This window comes from Prionailurus bengalensis, chromosome C1 (genome assembly GCF_016509475.1).
Source record: "Prionailurus bengalensis isolate Pbe53 chromosome C1, Fcat_Pben_1.1_paternal_pri, whole genome shotgun sequence".
Lineage (NCBI taxonomy): Eukaryota > Metazoa > Chordata > Mammalia > Carnivora > Felidae > Prionailurus > Prionailurus bengalensis.
The window spans coordinates 208,487,949-208,510,019 of NC_057345.1; the positions used below are offsets into that span (position 1 = coordinate 208,487,949).

The following is a 22,071-nucleotide window of genomic DNA, read 5'->3' on the forward strand; positions in this document are numbered from 1 at the left end:
GACAATAAATTTTATATTAAAAAAAAACAAAGTCACAAGAAACCATGGGAGGGCTTAAAAAAGGGAGTGAATCCCTTGGGTCACTATGATTACTTTATAACCATATGTCCTTGTTTTAATTTTTAAAATTTTTGTTTATTATTACTATTGTTTGTTTTTTACCATAAGCATGTTATTTTTTAAAGGATTGCTAATTAAAATAAATTTATGGGGCACCTGGGTAGCTCAGTGGGTTAAGTGTCCAACTCTTGATCTTGGCTTAGGTCATGATCTCATGGTTTGTAAGATCGAACCCCACGTCGGGCTCTGTGCTGACACAGCCTGCTTGGGATTCTCTCTTTCCCTGTCTCTGTCCCTCCCCTGCTCACGTTCTCTCTCTCTCTCTCTCTCTCTCTCAAAATAAATAAACACTTAGAAATAAAAACAAATTTAAGTGGCACCCTTAAATCTACAATAAGGCAGAACAATTGGTAAATATATCAATTGTGAGAATGGCACTGTTTACACAGATACTCTCAATTACAGTGATTTGTTGGAAATACGAGTTCTTCCTTGATTACCACTCGCTGAGCTCCCTTTGGCTGTGACAAGTAAGAGGTAGGAAATTTACATGTGTTTATGGAAAAGCAAATACTTTCATTTTAAATGAGGACTTAACAGAGGAAGTCGGCCAAACAAAAGCAGAATTTGGGATGTGGCTAATTTGATTCCTGCCTTGGAGACCCAAGCTTGCCGAGAAGCCAATGTGTCCTCCTGTCACGTGCATTTACGTGTGAGAGGTTGGGGATGTCTGCAGAGAACAAGAAAGAGAGGGGGGCCTTTTAGGAGATGGAGGCCTTAGAGTGGTGGGGAATAAGGTCTGTGTGCTCCAGACAGAGGGTCCCTGGAGCATTAGGCAGAGCTGGCATTGGGTGTTTCCTTGTCTTCCTTTGGACGCATCTGTCCTTGCTTCCCACTCCAGGACATAGTAGATGTTCAATAAATACATGTGGGGTTAAACCTGATGGCTTATATACTTTCTATTTTTGCTAATTGTTTTTTATTGCATCAAAATAATGTCTACTGAATGTGCCTACGACAGTGATCGTGTTTAGTCCTGAGCCTGTGAGCTCCGAACACTTTCCAAGGAGAGTGAAATTCACTGGGCTGGGGACAGGACTGCCATCAAAAGCAGACTTCGGCCCCGGCACCCCCAAACCTCTCCCAGGCCCACGAGGTGAACCACTAAGACCATCATTCGAGGGGATGTTGCAATTTTCTCATATATTGTGAAACAATCATGTTTTTAAAAATTTAGAACACTTGAGAGTTTCTCCAGGGCTTAATTGTAAAATAATTGTGTTAAGACAGCCTGTCTAAATTCAAAACATGTAAGTGACCTACATACGCTCCTACTTGGGGCTTTCCTATGGCCAGCGTGGCCTATTTTGACTTTGGCACCTAGGACTGGCTCTAATGCCATGACAATCCCCTGAGTTTCTCTCAGCCTGTTGGACGCTGGAGAGCTTCCAAATGCTGACTACGGAGGCTTTACTCATTTCATCTAAAAATTAGACACTGTGTCCTCCTGTCTTCCCTCCCTGCCTTCTTTCTGGAAATAAATCTCCTCTTTATTTTTTTAATTGTTTTTTTAATTTTATTTTTGAGAGACAGAGAGAGAGAGAGAGAGAGAGAGAGAGAGAGAGAGAAAGCAGGGGAGGGGCACAGAGAGAGGGAGACACAGAATCTGAAGCAGGCTCCAGGCTCCGAGCTGTCAGCACAGAGCCTGACGTGGGGCTCGAACCCACAAACCACAAGATCGTGACCTGAGCCGAAGTCGGACCCTTAACCGACTGAGCCACCCAGGTGCCCCAAAAATCTCCTCTTTAAAACTTAATATACCGCAAAGCCTTTCCAAGTACACCATGATCTGTACACTCTTTGTCACAAATGGTCAAATCTCGTAACTGGCACCAACTTCATCAATCTCAATTGTTGACTCTTCCGTGATAGTCTATTCTGACATTACCTTCAGTATGCCTAATCTCTACTCCCCAAGCCTCCCAAAGAAATCCTCCCGGATTGGCAAAGGCTTGAATAAATATTTGAATCTGCACACTCATCAAGGACCTCAAATTGCTTTTGCCTCTGGTAGCTTAAAGTTGATTCACCCGCATATTACAATTTATGTAGACGGCTGTAAAACAGGTAGAAAGGATCAGTGAGAGAGAAAAATATTTAACAGCTCCAATGCCTTGGAGTCAGCAAGGATAGTCTCCCAAATAAATAGCCATCTTATTTGGCAGAATTTTGCTTGGTTATGAATTTCTGCTAGAAGAAGAGCTTCATTATGAAGCGGGGGACGGCTGCCATGACTGTTTTTCTTGGGTTTCTGGGATTTGGGACGTTTTTGAGAGATGTCTATGTGCGGTTTCATAACAGTGTCCTGGGACAGTGTCAGAGCTGTGCAGGACTTGGAATAAGAGCTATTTTTGATTGATGTTCTGGGCATAACTTCTTCTTGGCCTCAGTTTCTGAGGCTAAATGCTCCCTCGTTTAAGCTCACCTGGCTTACGTACACGTCTGAGACTGAGTTTTCACTCCTCTCCAAAGTTCAGTAGCCAGGAGAGGAGGTGCTGACCCATAAATCACTTTGGCTTATAAAATTCTTAGCTGATAGAGATTCATGTCCAAATAGACCATCTTTTACATGAACTAACCGCTGAACTTAATCAGGCTGTAAAATGCTTACTCTCTACGACAAGCAGCGTCTCCTTATGGAAAGAACACAGTAACCTCCTGTTTATTTGTAAGAGAAATTACACTGCAAGCTTTCAAGTAAGGGAGAAAGAATAAAGCTGTTGCCCAAGTGTGTTACATGGCGTCGGTATGGAAGGTCAGAAAGCTGTTTAAATGTCTCCATTTCTTGAGTACTCTTTTCATAACACTAAAAACAACACAACACAACACAACAAAAAACCAAGAGTCTGGTTTAGGCCATCTTTAGAGGGAGATCATAAACCTATTAATAAAGCCAACAGCCCAGCCATATCATTTCAAATGTGGGCTTCTCTTTTCCCACCTGCTTCTAGTTTCTCTCCCTCCAAATCTTTCCTTTCCAGGGTCAGGGATGTTGTGAAAGTACAGTAAAACCGTGGATAGTGAATAACTGGTTCTGCGATAAGTTGTAACTTGATGAACGAGCCACGTCTCGCAATCCGAGTAGTACGTGCTGCTGAATGTCACGTGAGCACAGCCGAGCCAATGGCTCGCGAAATTTGCTTTGATACACGAGTGCCTTGGATTACAGGCATGTATCTGGAATGAATTATGGTCGCAAACCAAGGTTTTACTGCAGTTGGGTACTGCTTTGAGCTTTAAGTGAGACCGAGCGAAGTAAATAATAAGCTGGTTTTTACAAATGCCGGACTCATTGTGCATCCGTACACGCAGCAAGGTCTCCCCGAGTAGGGGTGGACATCAGAGAAACCGACCGTCCACAGACGCCGTGGCTTCGACCATCACGTCCACACTGGCGATGCTCATATCTGCACCTCGATTCCCCAATCCCCTGCACAGTGTCAGTGCCATATTCTCATCTATTTGCTGCCTATGTTCACCTGACTGTTCAGAACATTATCTTGGCCTGAAAAATCCTCTGTAGGCGGATTATGGCGAAGCCACTGGGCGGTGAAGTCCACCAGCTTTCCTCTTAAAGGTCTTGGCCTTGGCCTTGCCCATGCTCATGTCTTTCTTCGCTTCCTTGCTCTCCACCTGGTGACAGCCATTGCCCCCCACCCCCAACTCCTTCTGTGGCCTGTGGGAGGCTTCCCCTGATTGCCCCAGATGGGTCTGTTCTCCCCCTTCTCTGAATTTCCACAGGATTTCCTATCCGCACCTTTCATTTTGTTTTCCAAGTAGGCCCCCCCACCCCCGACGAGACCGGAAGCTCACAGAAAGCAGGGCCACGGGCCTGCATGTCCGCAGGGTCTTACGTAGGGCCTTCCTGGCGGTCGTCACTAAGTCAAAGGTTGACTCGTGGGACTAATCCAGCTGTTCCAGTGTTTGGTGCGGAATAAAAGGCACTTTGAAAGTATTTTAAGCAACTGTGAGTTAGAAGGTATCACCTACAATCTAGATTTAGAGCCGTTCTCAGGAAAAAGGAAAATGAATAGGACCCTGGGCCCTCATTCCCATGGCGAGCATCTGGCCTATGTAGTGACCACCTCTAGGGGCTGGGTGTGGGTTTCCTACGTGCCCAGCTGCGTAGTCCATGGGTCCCCACTGGTCACCACCTCTTACATAACTTCTCCAGGCTGTGAAAAAGCGCTTGTAGTCAGACCCCTGCAGTGAATGAGTGCTCCCTGATTAAGCAATGGCAGATTCACCCAGCCGGTCACAGAACACGAAGCTTATTTTCAACCTAACAGTCTTTTTTTTTCTTTTCTTTTTTTTTCTTTTTACAAAATAAAACCTACCTTACATACAATACCTGAGCAAAAGATAAATAAAATAGTATCTGTCAGCTCAAATGATAAATCATATGAGATCTGTCAGCTCTATTTAGCGTAACAAATAAGATGTACACAAACAGTTTCGGGGGAAAATACTAGAAGACTCTTCTGGCTCCCATTCTTAGCCAGAGGATTCACATCTGTTTTAGGAGGCCCCAGGAGTATCTAATACACGGCAAGCATTCCATCCCTTCTCATTCTCTAAAATATGTTTCAAGCGATATATTTTTATAACAGGTATGGATCAAAAATCTTCAGGGCATGAAAGATTTCAAATATATGAAGAATAATGTAAACCCCTAGTACCCAACACCCAGAGAAAATGGTGATCAACTCATGGCTTATTTTATTTCTTCTAAAATCGACAACTGTTTTGAAGCCAATTCTGGACATCATCGTATTCAAAATACCTTCAACATATACTCCAGACCTAAGGAATATATGTGTATATATACACAGTACCATTGTCCCACTCAAAAATTAGTGACTATTATGTTAGTATCTAGCCAGTGTTCAATTTTTTTTTTATAGTTTATTTGAATCGGGATCTAAGTAAACTCCACACATTACAACAGGTTGACAGATCTCTTGCCTTTTAAAAAATCTTAACCCCAGTTGCTTTATTAACTTTTTCCTCTGAACTTTTTTTTGTTGAAGAAACCGGGGGTCTTCGGTAGAGTCTCCCCACAGTCTCGATTTTGCTAACGGCATTCGTGTGACGCTGCTTGACAGTTCCTCTGTCTTCTGTACTTCCTGTAAGTTTTGTAGTTAGACCCAGAGCAGGGGTCTGCAAACTCCTGTGCCTGAGCTGGCCACACGTTTTGTCTATGGCTGCACTGAGCTCCTGCAGCAAGTTGAAAAGAGTTGCCCAGTTGCAACACGGACTGTTGGGCCAGCAAAGCCAGAAACATCTACCTGGCCCTTTACAGAAGGTCAGAAGGTTTGCCACTTCTACTCTAGAGGCTGATCAGTTTTTTTTGTTTTTGTTTTTTTTTTTTTTGCAAGAATGTCGCACAGGGGTGTTGTAAGCAGGAGGAGAAAGTGGCCACATGGCTCTTTTTTGTGAGGTTAGAAGTTGCTGGTGATCATCGTCTAAGTGCATTGTTTCATTAGGGGTTGCCAAATGATGCTACTGTAGTGCTAACTTTATTAGTTGGGTACTTCTATAAAAAGAAACTTTCCATTCCAAATTCGGTATCCTGAGGTTCAGCTTGTAGAGCAAAGGCAAGATGAATGCTGGATTCACCCCTTAGATCATTCTTTAAATGATGAATTGGTTACCCTGCATCTCAGAGCTGACCAGAGGAGGGGTCTTCTTTGTTTGCTTAGTATAATTGTGAACTTACATTTTTCGACATATTCTAAGGATCTTGATCCACTGAAATTGTATTCTTTTTCTCTGATGCTCAAAATGAGCCTCGTCAGGTTGAGCACCTGAGCCTTTCATAGGACCTCACAGTCCCAACAGCTTCCTTGTTTTCTGCTTTGACGAGATATTGCAGGCCCATTCTGCACCCTTCCTGCCCCAGGTAGAATCAGCCACTTCTCAACGGAGCTCTGGTTCCTCTTGGCGAGCGAGAGTATTTAGAAACCATCTGAGTATCCTCACCTAATAAACTCCAAATAAACTGAGAATCCTGGGCAATGTGGAAAATCCAGAATCTACTGACAGCACTCCCTGGACTATATCCAAATGTTAAAGTTCAAATTATGAAAGAGAGACCGCTTACCTGTGAACTAGTTTGCCCTGCATGGCCACAGAGCCCATGGAGGAACATTGGGTGAGGAAAGATGGGGGGGGAGAGATGGGCATTTCAAGCGGGGCTGGGACAATCAAAATGGATCACCCTCTTGTGAAGGCAGTTAGTCTCCTGGATCAAACCCAACCTGATGGCTTGTGGGAACCAAACAATGCGAGTGCCTGGAGTGAACAAGTGGCATCCAGCATGACAAGGAGAGTCCCCCAGGGTATCTCAGGTGGAAAGGGGTAACCACCAGCCCCTCCTCTCCATGAACGCTGACATTTCTCAAGGAATGGGAAGCTGCAGATGTCCTTCTGGTTTCTGTGTTTGTAGTTTCTTGATTCTTAGAACCAAGGCCCCTTGTTGTTTTGCCTTTGGACCAACCATTTCTTCTACAAGGGCTATAGAGAAAAGCTGCACATCAGATTGTATGGAATTGTAGCATCTCCCGCCAGTTTTTCTGGACCGGGCTTCCCAGAGTCTTCCAAGAGCAAAGGAAAAGTGCTGGGCTGCCAGAGACGTCCACGTGGCCTTACGTAGGACTGTGCTGCCCAGCAGTCAGGCCCCAATGCTGCCCTCCAATACTCTGCCAACAGGCAAGGGTCTAACTCTGAAGGGTGTTTGGCAAGAGGCATTCTACACACCTCAGGAGTTGGCCCACAGTGATTAGGGCTGTATCTGCAAAGTGACAGTGGCTGTCATGCACCAATAATTGAGGTTAAGGCTCAAGTATGCTCCTATAAATGCAAGAGGATGATTCTGGCCTCTCAGACTTTTGCAAACATTATCGCAATAGATTCCATCAAAACCGGTCTTCATTTTCCTAGTACCTACCACGTTCTCTTAAGATAGAAAATTAGATGAACAAGCACAACTGTAGAGTGCATCTTGATACCCTTGGGAAGTACACAGAGTGTTAGCAGAGTGAGCCAGCACCTTTACAACTTAAGGGAAGAAACAGGAAATGCCAACCGATCAAAGTGACAGCGCTTGGTGGTTTTAAAATGTTCTTTCGGGTTACTGGGGGAGGCTTACAGACCTCTTAGGATTTTTCCTTAAATTTTTTTTTTTTAATTTTGTTTTTCAACGTTTATTTATTTTTGGGACAGAGAGAGACAGAGCATGAACGGGGGGGGGGGGGGGGGAGCAGAGATAGAGGGAGACACAGAATCGGAAACAGGCTCCAGGCTCTGAGCCATCAGCCCAGAGCCTGACACGGGGCTCGAACTCACGGACCGCGAGATCGTGACCTGGCTGAAGTCGGACGCTTAACCGACTGCGCCACCCAGGCGCCCCAAATTTTTATCAGACCTCAAAGTGCATGGTTGATCTATGACACTGATTAAGTTAGCCAAAAGGAACCTAAAAATGCTCAGGAGCAAAATCTCAGAGCTGAAATGTATGGCAACAATGTCTAAAAGGTTCCTTCAACGAAGAGACGCATTTTGTTAGGTACGCTCTGACATCCAAGTGCCTTTGGTATACACGTCATTCATTCTGAAATCCCTTTTGGGGTAAAAGGGGAGGCCAGGAGGAAGAAGGCAACTGGGGCTCGGTTCGTTGTCTCTCCCTCAGAATACAAGATCATGAGACATTTATTCCGTTTTCCTCTAAGAGTCAGGGGAAATTCACCCAAGTTTCAAATTCCAATTTTATCATCCACTAACCAAGAGATCCAAGGCAAGTCACAATCTTTACCAATCTCGGCTTTCTCCTCTGCACGCTATTTATTACAAATCAAATTCCAACGGCGGTCGTGGAAATTCCATGAACACGAACAGAGACAGACAGTAGCTGGCACAGGGTCCACCTCAGAGTGGCACCCAGGGAACGTTGGTTCTTCTTCCCTGGTCTTCCTCTTTGCTCAAGACCTGAGACCGTCTCTGGTTTTTATTTCAATGGCTACTTAAAAGAGTCTCAATGATCAAGCTAAGAAAATGGGTCAAACACAATACTTCCACCTTGATGTAGCCCCGTCTGTATCTGTACAACTTCCTCAGATTATTTTAAGACAGGGTAAGACCACGCTAAGTGTGTTTTGCATGTCTCCATAAGAGAATGAAGGGATTCGGTTATGATGGGAGTAGAGGTGGGTACGTTCCAAAAAACGTTTAATGGTTCCGAGAGAGGTTTTTCGGTCTGTTGTCTTAGGTCACTAAATCCGTTTCACTTACGGTATCAAGTCCTACAGACTTTCTCAGTAACACATTTTTAAGATGCAACAGTTCAAATGGGTGATTTCCTAAATGACAACAAGGGCCGGGGGGGAGGGGGGGGGGACCCAAGATGTTACAGTGATATTGACCAGAGTACTTCTCAATCTTTAAAACAAGGTAGCACCTTCTCTAGACATCAACAAGTATTACAGATACTTCACAACTAATCATACTTCTAGTAATTGTGAAAATACATGATAAAAACTACCATGAATCGATACACACTCTGAAAAAATGCAAACTCTTTTTATCTATAACGGCATCTGGACACATTTCAAAAAACCGTATTTTGAGGTATTATTTATTCAGTCTGTACTCAAGGCTCCATGGACATGACTTTTCTGAACCCTGAGAATAACTCGGATGTTGTCTATAGGTCCCCAATTCATAGATGAGAAATCAATGCTCTCTGGGTTGTTGCTAGCAAAAAATGGATCAGTAGGTGTTGTGAGTGTAAATGGATTAAAGCAAAATAGAAAACGACTTCCTAAAAAAGCAATTTGGGTATGCATCATCTTAAAAACGTATATACCTGTCAGAATAGTGATACCCTTGTTATGGATCCATCCTATGGTAATAATCAAATAGATTTGGCCCTAAAAATGTTCACTGTGGAGTTATTTCTAGTAGAATTACTGCAATATTCTTTGCAAGAAATAATCGCAGTAACAATGATTACTGCAACCTACCTTTTATCAGATTTGTGTGCTAATATTTGCACCTGTTACCCTCACAGGATTGCTGCTGTGAGTTGGAATCCATTTTCTTAGCGGGCCTTACGTGGCTTGGAGCTCACCTACACCATTCCCTGACCCTGCTGGAGGCCAACAGCCACTAAATACTGATCCAGGAGTAGGAAAGCTTAGCTCCTTTACCTTCGGGTGGCAGAGACCACGTGAAGGTGAAGTTGATTCTCCAGAGCGCCCCATGGGATTGGGCTGCGGGGCTTCACCCCGATTGGCTGCTTCCTTTCTAATTCCCACCTCCCCGCCTGTCTTGCTGTCTCACCCCAGAGCGCTTCCTCAATGAATCATTTTCGCTTTCTCCTTGGCCCAGGGGCGACGTGTGGGAGAGCACAGGGTCGGTCCATGACATTCATCCAGCTGCTAAGAAACTATCTTGGAAGAAAATTTAAAGATATGGAAATACATTCTGGATATATCCTCACTGAAAAAAGGAAAACTATGATATGATAAGCTATGCAAAAATAATACACAGGCATAAAGACTAGAAAGATGGATATCAAGACATTAGCTACATAATCATTCTGATGGTGGGAATAGGAGGACAGTTTATTACCCTTTACACTGTTCTGTATCTTTCAAAATTTCTACGGTGAACACATCCCTTTTTCTGTTTATAAAACCACGGCAGTGGGAACTTAGATCAGCTTAAATGTGTAGGAAGGGGGAGCAGAAAAGAGTGCACGACAGTGGTTAAATCACAGGATCATAAAAGCCTGAATAAAAAATAGTAGTTATTGGAAAAGGAGAAATAGTTGAGGAACAACATAGTGGGATCCCTTTATATACACAGATGAGTGTTATACCCCATTCCAACCCAGAGGCCATTTCACGTGGAGCCGTTTCAGTAAGCGATGGCTCCATTTTGACAAACCCGATTTGACACGTTTATATACAGCTAAACCTACATATTAGATATTTAAAGGCAGGGACTACAGTTTATTAGTTTTCTTATTCCCTGTTTACCATAGTACCTGGTATATAGCAGGGACTCAGTATTCGTGAATTACATTGGCGTTCCATGGTAATTAGCTGTTCCCATCACTATTTTAAGTAGCAGCAGCAACTGTTATTGCTAACTTGAAAAAAAAAATCCAATTTGCTTAAAACTTATGGAGAGTACATTCGTAAGCGCTCAACGATAATTGGTGTCATTCCTTGAATGTCTACCGTAAGGCAAGACAACGAACCTCGCATTTTATATATCCAACATCTAGCTGAATCCTCAACTTAGGTAGGCATTAGTATTTATACGTTACAGATAACAAAAATAGAAGCCCAGGAAAAGTAAACAACCTGCCAGAGGGCACGTGGTGAAGACGTGTCTGAAAACCCACACGCTTAGCCAATAGGTCATGCTGCCTCCCGTGGTGAAGTTCAAAGAGTCAACAGAGGAAAATGTAGAGAAACGCTGCCTTCTTTCTAACCCTCTGTCCTGTGCTTGAGCCGTCAGATACTGGGAGCAAACAAGTGACCACAGCTTTACAAGGCCCCAGAATTGAACAGAACGTTTGTTACTCTGGGGCTGTGGTTCTCCTCCGGGAGGGCGGTGACACTGCCCCCCAGGGGACATCTGGCAAGGTCGGGAGACATTTTTGGCGGTCACAACCGGGAGGGGGTGTTCCTGGTGCTGCGGGCCCAGGGATGTCGCCAGACGCCCTACCATGGGCAAGACCACTCGGCCCCACGCGGAAGCGTCTGGCCCCAAGCGTCAGGGCCTTGCTGGAACACCCCTTCCCACTCTCCTCCACGCTGCGTCACACAAGGACACCGCCGACCAGCCTTGATTTAGCATCAAGGCTTCGGCCTGCAGTCCCAGGCTGGTCCCTCTCAAAGCAACAACTGTACCGACACCGACGGTCACAGCTGGTCTCCCCGGAATGGTCGACCCGAGTCTTTGCCGCGTGGGAGAGGAGGGAATCCAGCAGGTTCCCTTCTGTGAATCCCAGAGGGGAAGCTTTGTGCGACGGTGGCCAAAGCTTGGGGCTGTCAGTCCACCTCATCAAACCAGGTTCACGGGTATAGCCTGTCGTGGGGCCAGGTCACCAGCACTTACTCCTCCACAGCCGCCCTGGGCTGCGTGTCCTCGGGGCGCCCCTGACAGACTTCCCATGAAGCGGCAGCAGGGAGCCAGGGCTGACATGACCGGGCTCTGCCCTCTGCCCTCCACCTGCTGCCTGGCCTCCCCCCCCCGAGCCCCCCCTCCCCCCCCCCCCCCCCCGATGTCTTTTCTGCAAAGCCAAAGCCAGCTCTGGGATTCAGGTTCTACCTGAATGGAACTACCAGGTCCAGAGGGCAAAACCGAAAACACCTGCACATACCCTGAACTATTCTTATGGCCACTGCACTTACTCCCTGGGAACTTTCTGAACTCGTTACCCCCGGGTATGTGCTTTGCACAGCAAAACCGAGCTCCGACTCCAACTTTCCTCCCCAACCTCGTGAAAAGGGAGCAGGGCCCGGCTGGGGGGAAAGGAGGCCCAGCAGGTGAAGGCTGAATCGGGTCTCCGGTGGCGCCCTGCGAGACGCCACCTACGGGAGGCCCGGGTCCCCCTGCGGAGATGTCCTCTTTGTCTCAGAAGGAGGTCCAGACTCCGAGGCCGTGAGGGCCCCTGCGTTGGCGGCGTTGAGGGAGGATGTGGGCGCTAATCGGGCAGGACCTGGAAGACTGGGGCATCCTCATGTGGGTCAGCGGGGAGAAGGTTGAGGAAGCCCGTATTCACCTGTGTGGAGAGGACTCTAGGGTTCTGGGGCTCAAACTCACAACTCGGTTCTCCTGCAGGCAGGGTGGGACTTCCAAGGCTGCCATACAAGGGGCTGCGTGACGGCGGCTGCAGTTGGTCCACTCGCTCTTCCAGAACATCAGTGGACACCAGCGTGACGGGCACGGTGCCGAGGTGAGGACGTGGCCACGACAGACTCTCCCCGAGCGGAGGGCCTGGAGCCTCTGATCGGGGCGCGTCTGAACCTCGGGGAACAGGCGGCAACGTGTGCAGACATTTTCTGTCCCCGCTGGGCACGGGGGAAAAGCTACTGGCATCCAGAGGGCAGAGGCCAAGAGGGACACTGCTCAACACGCTCCAAGGCTCAGGAGAGCCAGTGCAAGGAGCTGTCTGCTCAAAACGCCAACACAGCTGAAGGGGAGCTCTGAGGAAGGGCCGCACGGTGTGTGTGTGTGGGGGGGGGGACATGGGAGGTGGGGAAGGGCCGCATGGGGTGGGGCGACATGGGAGGTGGGGAAGGGCCTCAACAGGGGGACCTCACAGGTGAGGAAGGGCCGCACAGTGGCGGTGGAGGGGACATGGGAGGTGGGGAAGGGCCGCATGGGGGGTTATGCGAAGTGGGGAAAGGTCTCACTGGGGGACCTCACAGGTGGGGAAGGGCCGCACGGGGGGATGTGAGAGGGTGAGCTGGACATAACGGGACAGGGAGTGGGGCAGAAAGGAGTATTCCAGACAGAAGATCTCAAGTGCAAAAAGGTCTTATGTTAGGAGGTATCATAAATGGTTCTGGAAACTGAGATTCTGGAAATACTGTTCTTTTCACACCATTACATCTCATAGTGTTTCTAAGACAAGGCCTGCCCTGGGGCCATAACCCGGACAACCGGCTCATCAGGACACAGACCAGAGGCCAAACCAGACAGGAGCTGGAAGAACCATCAGAACCATCAGAACCACTGTGATGTCCATCCTGTCCCACTGCCTTCTTTCTCCACAATCAGACCTCTGGGTTAGCAGAGGCAGGAATCAAAACCTTACTTGTTCCTAGACTCGAAACTAAAAGCGGGACTCAAAATAAGAAAAACTGACAAAGCAGACCTCTTCAAAATTAAAAATATTTGGGGCGCCTGGGTGGCGCAGTCGGTTAAGCGTCCGACTTCAGCCAGGTCACGATCTCGCGGTCCGTGAGTTCGAGCCCCGCGTCGGGCTCTGGGCTGATGGCTCAGAGCCTGGAGCCAGTTTCCGATTCTGTGTCTCCCTCTCTCTCTGCCCCTCCCCCGTTCATGCTCTGTCTCTCTCTGTCCCAAAAATAAATAAACGTTGAAAAAAAAAATTTAATTTAAAAATTAAAAATATTTGTTCTGCAAAAGACTCTGCAAAGACGATGGAAAGACCAGCTACACGCTGGTAGAAAATATTTACAAAGCACATATCTGACCAAGGACCGGTATCTAGAACATATACAGAACTCTCGTAACGCGACATTAAAAAAAAAAAAAAAAAAAATCAAACACTCCAATCAGAAAATGGACAAAGACATGAATACACATGTCGTTGAAGACAATCTACAGATGGCAAATAAGTTCACGAAAAGGGGCTCAGTCCCATTTGCCATTAGGGACACGCAAATGAAACCCACAATGGGCCATGACCTCACACCTATCAGAATAGCCAAAATAAAAGCTAGCGATCATGCCAAATGCTAGCACACAGGTAGAGAACCTGGATAGTTCACACACTGCTGCTGGGTATGTAAAATGGTTCGGCCAACTCTGGAAAGTGGTTTGGCAGCTTCTTATAACACTAAACATGTGGGGTGGCTCAGTCGGTTAAGCGTCCGACTCCCGCTCAGGTCATGATTTCGCGGTCCACGAGCTCGAGCCCCGCGTTGGGCTCTGTGCGGACAGCCTGGAGCCTGAATCCAAAGCAGGATTCTGTGTCTCCCTCTCTCTCTGCCCCTCCCCCGCTCACACACACACACACACACACACACACACACACACTCTCTCTCTCTCTCTCTCTCAAATAAATTAACATTAAATTAAAAAAAGAATTCTTAAAATGACACAATTATGAAGATGGGGAACATAAAAGCGATTGCCAGGAGTTAGGGTGGGTTGGTGTGGGTGGGTGACACGTAGGGTCCTTAGGATACAGCTCTGTGCTATCTTCCTGTGGTGGTCACACCAATCTACACGGGATAAGACCGCAGACAAGTAAGTGCACGCGCGCACGCACACACACGCACGCACACACACACACACACGCACGCACGCACAAACACACAAATGAGTGCCTGTAGAAACCTCAGTGAGGTATATGTTTGTACCAAAGTCAATGTCCTAGCTGTGGCATTTATTGTTGTGTATACTTACATGACGTGTTACCACTGGGGAAGCTAGGTAAAAGTTACATGAGACCTCATTACATCATTATTTTTTTACCTGTATATGAATCTATAGCTATCTTAAAATAAAGAGTAAAAAACAAAAAACCATATTTTCAAATTTTTGTCAGTAAACACATGCACCTTAAGACAGATTTTTTTTAATGTTTTATTTATTTTTCACAGAGAGAGAGAGAGAGAAAGAGAGAGAGAGAGAGAGAGAGAGAGAGAGAGAGAGATGGAGTGTGAGTGGGGGAGGAGCAGAGAGAGAGGGAGACACAGAATCCAAAGCAGGCTCCAGGCTCTGAACTGTCAGCACAGGGCCCATTGTGGGGCTCGAACCCACAAGCCATGAGACTATGACCTGAGCCAAAGTCGGTCGTTTAACTGACTGAGCCACCCAGGCACCCCAAGACAGATCTTTTTTTTTTTTCAACGTTTATTTATTTTTGGGACAGAGAGAGACAGAGCATGAACGGGGGAGGGCAGAGAGAGAGGGAGACACAGAATCGGAAACAGGCTCCGGGCTGAGCCATCAGCCCAGAGCCTGACGCGGGGCTCGAACTCACGGACCGTGAGATCGTGACCTGGCTGAAGTCGGACGCTTAACCGACCGCGCCACCCAGGCGCCCCAAGACAGATCTTTTTTAAATGTACTTAAATCGTTTCCCAACACTGCAAGCACGCTTAAAAACCCAATATTCTAAAAAAAGATACCCAAACTATGTTTTTGCACGATTATGTCTCCTCATAACTCTTTGATTAGTCTTCTTGGCCTCTGCAGACTCCTGAGACAAACCACCCAAGTTCAAATCCCAGCTCCACTACCAATTCACTGTATGACTTTTGAGAAGAACTTCTCTTCACTGGGCCTCAGTTTCTTCATCTGTAAAATGGATTCATAAAACAGCAGTCTCGCCTTACGGGCTGCTGTGAAGAATAAAACAGGGCGATACATCTCAGGTCCTTTGGACAGTTCTTGAGCTCAACCACAGCTGTCTCTGTCGTTATTGTCACTCACTGCCATTATCACGGCAGCTCAAAAGCCCTCGGGTCTCTCCTCCGCCTCTTAAGGCCCACATGCCAACCTAGCTTCATAGTTCTCTCAACTGCAAAATATCCCCCAACCCTAATTTCTAAACATCAAAACAAATTTTAGGAGCTGATTTTTCTATTTACGTGTAGTCTTTTTTCAACTGTAGGCCATTTCCTTCATTTCTTTGCTGTAGGGGGAATTCAAAGGTCTACTAGGTGACTTTATCAGAGCTCAACAGCTGGTCACAAGTCCTCAGGGAAGGTGGCCTTGTGCTCCAGGGAGCAGCAGCCAGGGTCCACGTGGCCTCCACCGATGGCCCTGGTGATGGGGTCAGGAAATGACTGATGGGACTGTGTGACTTTGGAAATGGGTTCAGTTTCTAGCGACTTTCCTCGTGTTCTTTCCAAGACTGCCAGGCTCATGAATAAGAAAAAAAGAAAAAAAACGTCTTCCTACCAGCTGAAACCAAAATAGGGTGGGATTAGACTAAAACAATTTTAAAACAATTTAAAAACCTGCCTCAGTGGTCGAGAGCCTCGGTGGTCCAAGTCTGACTGTAAGCCAACTCTCATCTGTTTTACTTGCTTAGATAGGAAAAAGAAAAAAAAAAAAAATCTAATACAGAAAATGCTTGATGATTTCCCAAAGAAGCCATTTAGAAATAATTCTGAGCTACAGTGGAAAGCCTATTATGATGGTAAGCAGAGAGCAGAGGTAATACAGGAAAAATACCTTACATTTTTAGCAAGCAGAGCCGACTCAAATGGTTTTCTTTAAAAAAAAAAAAAAGTTAAGTAGAAAGATGCATTGACGTCCCCTTATCCATTTTCAGAGAAATTCTGAGATGGGAGGAACAAGTACATACTCATCCCTAAACGTGCTGTCCCTCCAGGTTCTATGACCCAGTTGGTGCGAGTACCCCACCCCCCCCCCAAGAATCTGAGCCAAAAAGTCTGAGAGCCACCCATTATCTTTCTCTCCCCCATTCGCACCATCAACAAACTATCACTCTACCTCTGACACCGCTCCTGAATGGTCTACTCTCTCTACCTCCTTTGCTCCCAGAGTCAAGCCACCAACGTTCCGGAAAGAGGACATTAGTCCCTGGAAGAGAACACTGGGCTCTTATGCCCACCTCACTGTCTGTACTACCCCAGTGACCTTGCGGACCAGAAGGGCTGACCAGGAACCTTGGCACCCAGACCAGTGTTAAACCCTCTAACGGCATCCCTCGTTCTTACGATGAAATACAGAGTCCCTCCCACGGCCTATGAGTTGGCCTGCCTTGTGCGGCCTTGGAATTTCTTCCAATTTCTTGGAATGAGTTGGCCTGCCTTATGCAGTTCACAGGAGCAGCCGGGCTCTTTCCAGCCTCTGTGCTCACGCTCCCCGCTGAACGGAACACTTGCCATCGTCCCCCCTCCTTGTGCCTGAGAGCGAGGGGCGGCCCGTCTGTCGCGTTCACTGCTCTCCTCCAGCATCCAACATGGCACACGGGACACGGAGGTACTCAACGTGTCATCAAGTGTTGATGAAAAAAAAGAGCCGGGCTTTCAGCGATCAGCTTAACTCCCTTCAGGTACTAATGTATTTGGGGCAGTCATTTTTCTGAAACGAAATTCTAGACAAGGTTTCGCCACTTTGGCCCTATTGGCATTTTAAGCACAAAAATTCATGGTGGGAGAGACTGTCCGGTGTACTGTAGGATGTGGAGCAGCGTCCCTGGCCTCTGCCCACTGGAAGCTGGTAACACCCCTTCCCCCTGAGTTGGGACAACCAAATGTCTGGAGACACTGACAAATGCTCGGGGGTGAAAGGGAAGATCATCCTGGTAGAGAACCACTGGTCCAGAGACAAATTAAAAAGAGGTGGTTAGGACTTTAATGCTGCCCACAAAATACCCAACCGATACTTTGTATCACATTGAGCAATAATGCATTTTAATAATTACCCAACCGCCATTGACATCATTTCAGTGGAAACATGCATTCCAGGAACATTCACGAACCACCAGGGAGGGGCTGGTTGGTCCGTCCCGAGAGTCAACTCAGCTTTCTGCATCGGTACCGTAGGTGACGTCTGAGGTCACATCAGTGCTGTCTGATGGGAAGTGGCTGGTGGAGAATGGTGGGGAGGAATAGGGAGCGAGAGAAGAGTTGGGGGAAGGATGGGGTTCCCCGTACCTGGTAAGAACTTCTGTCTGTATCTGGCACACGAAAACAGGAGAGAGAAACCAGAGAAATAAGAGACCGCCTTCATGCCTGGGGTCTTTCCCCGAGACCACAACCGACAGAACCCGCAAGGCAGTCTTTTCACGGTGTGGCAAAGCCCAGGAATGGAACGTGAAGGACTGAATCTCAACCCAGAACCAGCTCCCTGTCCACTGCCAACCCCTTTGACTAATGGGATGCTGCTGACATCCTCGTCTCACCTGCCACACTGCAACAATATTTTCAATTATTGGTTAAACTGCAGATGCCCCATGAGTCATTTAAATAAATCTCACATGTATGAAACAGTCAATTGTGTTCTCAGAGCAATTCCCGGCTGTAAAATAGAGCCACACAGAACATATTTTTTTCTGCAGCTAATTGAAAATACTGCACATATAATGCATGATTTAAAGCACCCAGGAGGAATTCCAATTTGCATTCCCTATTTTAAAATGTACAGTCAAGCGCTGTCTTAAAGCGCCCTGCACGTTTAAGTCAATATTGCTCGCCTGAAGCCCCAACCACTTCTAAATTTTCACACTACAAATTGACGACTGAGGATTTTAATGCTCCGAGCGACTTTTAAAACAATGACTTTAATAGAGCTGCGTTTCCTGAGAAGGCATTCAGACTTGACTGGTTCAAACCTCACAGCCCAGACAAAATTCCCAAGATGGCAGCGAGATGCCCACCAGGAAGAAGGGACTGTGTGTAACATCCTTCGCTTGGGAACCCAAGCCGTGATCTCTTCAATGCCCACAGGACTGCTCTGGAGTTAGGAAGGAGGCCTCGATATTCTTGATGGTTGATCAAATGGTGGTTGGCAGGGTATGTGGCAATAAAGAAAGGGGTTGTCAAAGTAACAGGTGCCAAAGAAGGAGTGGCCAGACTCTCGGGGGTCTGGAGGAAGGGGGCTGCAGAACTCCCGATCATCTTCCATTTCGAATAGAGTTTTAGAAGTTGCACGACATACTCACGCTACTGCCTACCCAACACCACGGTTCCCTCGGTCCCGCGCCCTAAGTAACACACAATGACAAGGGTGACCGGCAATGTGGCAACAGGCGAGTGATAACCAAACTGACGAGGAACTCAAAGCGTCGGAATTTAAAGTAACAATGGACGGTCGACATACAGTTATTGAAGGAATGAAGGTACCACTCGCAAAGTAGTGTTACTCCTTGGATATGCGAACCTTTAACCCCTCACGTTCGTTCCACAAATTAGGAGACAGAATTGAGAAGTAATGAAAGGACTCCAACATGGTCTATTTTGATAACCTGTCACCAGGGGCTAATGTCTCATATTACCTGTAATGAGGACGTAGACATCCCCGCCACTGGAGGATAAAGGCATCTACTGTGCGGAACTGTGTTGACAATTTTTAGCCTCCTGTGCTGATGGTCCGGGAACTTCCCCACAGGCCATTTGGAACAGACCCAGGCTGAGTTCTAGGACTCGGGCCAGGCACCGTCCCGCGTGCTTTCATAAGAGACCGATCGGCCAACCTTCCCATAGCCAGCGGGCTTCCCGCGGAGGCGCTGTTGCTGTGGGCAGCGGGCTAGGTGGCTAAAGGGCCAGCCTCTCACTCTTCCATCTCTTGGGAGTGTGGTAACCGTCAGCCTCTCTGATCTGCAACATTCCTGGGGCTCCTGATGGAATCCGAGCTTTTCCTCTGTGCTGCATGCCAGTGTCCCCCTAAGTGATGCCATCGGGGAGGTAGGGGGTGGGGGAGGGCTGGGGGACAACTGAAAAGTCAGCTTCTCTGACATCATGGAAATAGAATTCGGCAACATGTGGTGACCCATCCTAGGTTTTTGCTTCTCCCTTGGGGCACCGCTGGGTACTTACTTACAATCCTTTCTTCCCAGGGAAACAAGAGGGAAGGCAGGAAAGGGCTGAACTTGTATTGTGGAGCCTGAGAAGGGGAAGGGGACAGCCACGTGGCTCCCTCAGCCTCCCGACACGCCTCCAGGCCCAGGTGGGTTCACGGACAGAGTTCAGGAACGAAAGGCTCAGGGCAAAGAGGCAGGCAGCAACTTTCCTGCCCTCCCTCCAGATATATGAAAGGCCGTATTAAAAATGGATTCAGTGGTGGACACGGAGCCGTTGTCTTCCCTTTTTCATTAGAGGAAGGTAGGGCTGCTTTGAGGTAAGTTTCGGTACCCCCAGAAGTGATCCCGGGATACCTGGGCACACTTTCATCCCTTCTTCTTCAGTTTCCCATCTAGTTCTGGTGAGTAAGCTCCCTCTTTACCCAGGCTCGGCTTAAGAGATCCAAAGAACCCCATCGGAGTCCCTCAAGCAGGGCGTTTTCAGCATAGATTACAAGCGAAATAGTTACACAGAGGAGGTTGAGAAAGGGTATGAGGGAATGGTTGCCCGGTCCCCACATTTTAACTTCTGGGGGGGGGGGGGGCTGGAAATTAGAGGAGGCTGGTATCTTCAGAAATAAATACACATGTTATCTACAGGCACAGAATCTAGAAATACTTCTGAAGTGGAAGAGGGAACGAGGGATACGGAAGAGAAGATAACTAAGTTGGAGAAAGGCTCCTTTGGCTATGATCGCTGAAGTTTTGCTCACTTCTTCCAGTACGAGAGAGGTAAACAAATAAAATCTCCAAGCAATATTTTCAAAGAAGCCTCCTCTACATTTACGTGTTTATTTCTGGCAAGCAACCTCCGAACCAGCAAAGTCCTGCAAAGCTCGGAAACCGTCTTAAGGGATGGGAAGTAGGATTTCAAGCTCGGCTGTAGCCGCCCAAATAGGTTCTTCCTTTAGCCCGACTCAATTCCTCTTGCCGAGCTCCCTCCGAATGCCTTCTGAAGGGACGTGGCGGGGCGTGCGTTCAGCTATTTCACAGAAGGAACCTGTGTTGGCGTTAGTACAACTGGGGGACAGGCCTGTAGTCTAGTCCCGGGCCTGCCTACATCGGATAAATTGCATATGCGCTCTGTGACTCAATGACAACCCCTCTCTTCCACCCCATACCTCCAAAGGTTGCTCTGAGGGTCATGTAAGACATCATCCTGGGCGATGAGGGGACAATTCTCAGGCTCCACGCACCCTTCCCTCATAAGACCAGGCTTTTAACTTTCCCCCATCCAAAGCTAAGGCCCAAGAACAAGGCTTTCTGGAATTAAAAGTCAATGACTTAATGAAAGCTCTCCGTCTTACCTCTGTCTAACCCCTGCTGTAAGATGTCGCAGGGAGGAAACTCTAGGGATGGAGGGGCTCAGCATCTTTCTGTCACGAAGGCACAGTTTATAGGGGGAGAACCGTCTCCCAGTTTCTCAGAGCCAGTCACAGAGACCATGTTCACGAACAACAGAGGCTGGCAAGTGGCTGGCTGTGCGGGACACGGGTGGAGAGAAGGGCATTTAGAGAGCTCCTACTGCGTCCACAGCCCTGTGAATGTGTCATCTCACCGAATCTCACACGAGCCCTCCCGGGTACAGCTGAGGTAACAGGGATGAAGAGAGACTGACTGATCTGCCCACAGCACCCAGTGAGAAACCACGTGGATAGGCCCACAAGTCAGACGTGGCCGGAGGCTTCTGCCAGAGAGGACAGAGCTGTCACCTGCCTCTTCCTTGTCCAATCCCTGGGGTCCTTTCGTTTCTGCAGGCAGAGCTCAGCGCTGGCACGGATCCCATTCCCTTCTGCTCCCGCGTGGCGTTCCCAGCATTGCTGACGACGCTCTCCAACACTGGAAGGACACCCCTTCTTGCAGGATAAAGGGCTTCATTTCTTTGACTAAGTTCCAGGCACCACATGTGCTTGAGTAGATGGTTATCTCCCAAATAGGACAGACCTCCTCTTTTCCCAACGAGAAGGTCCCCGACACCTCCCCCTCCTGCCCACCCAAGGTTTGGTCAACCCGACTAAACAAACTTTATGACTACTATGGGATATCACGTATGTTGGGATTTAGAAATAGTACTTTTCTTTCCCTTCTCCCCTTCCACGAAGCAGTTTCACTCCGAGCCTTCCCAGACATCTTCTCCAAGCCTGTCATCACTCCGAGCTGTCTCACAACTTTCCCGATCACGTCATCTCCTTTTCGTCCAAGTTGCCTACGATACAGCACTTTTCAAATCTGTGTGCCACGCTGTCACTGAAAAATCTCTCTGAAGCCGTGAGAAGCCTTGCACAGGCCATTGGGACTGTTGCCTTCACAGGTGAAAAGATATACATGATTTCCACGGCATGTTACGGAGTGTGTGACTTTTTCATGAAACCCTCAACGGTCTCCATGAATTCACTTGACAGAGAGCAGCTATCGCTCAGCAAACCCATTTCTTTTGCTTCCCCAACACAGAGCTGGGGCTACGTTTCCTAGCTTCTGCTGTAGGTAGGAGTGTCCATGAGACTGAAACACGGTCAACGAAATGGAAGCAGGACTGCTGTATGGCACTCTCAGACCTGGCCCATCAAAAGCCGCCATATGCAATCAATCCTCCGTGATCTTTCTGCTTCCACCAGCTCGATGCTGACAAGTACCATGACTTTTTG

The 22,071-nt window shown here is 47.5% G+C and overlaps 1 protein-coding gene across 2 annotated transcripts in view; it reads right to left on the reverse strand.

Moving 5' to 3' along the window:
* The window catches only part of SERPINE2 (serpin family E member 2), a 62,796-nt gene that overhangs the window by 26,930 nt on the left and 13,795 nt on the right, over window positions 1-22,071 (reverse strand). The gene's annotated exons all lie outside the window — the stretch shown is intronic.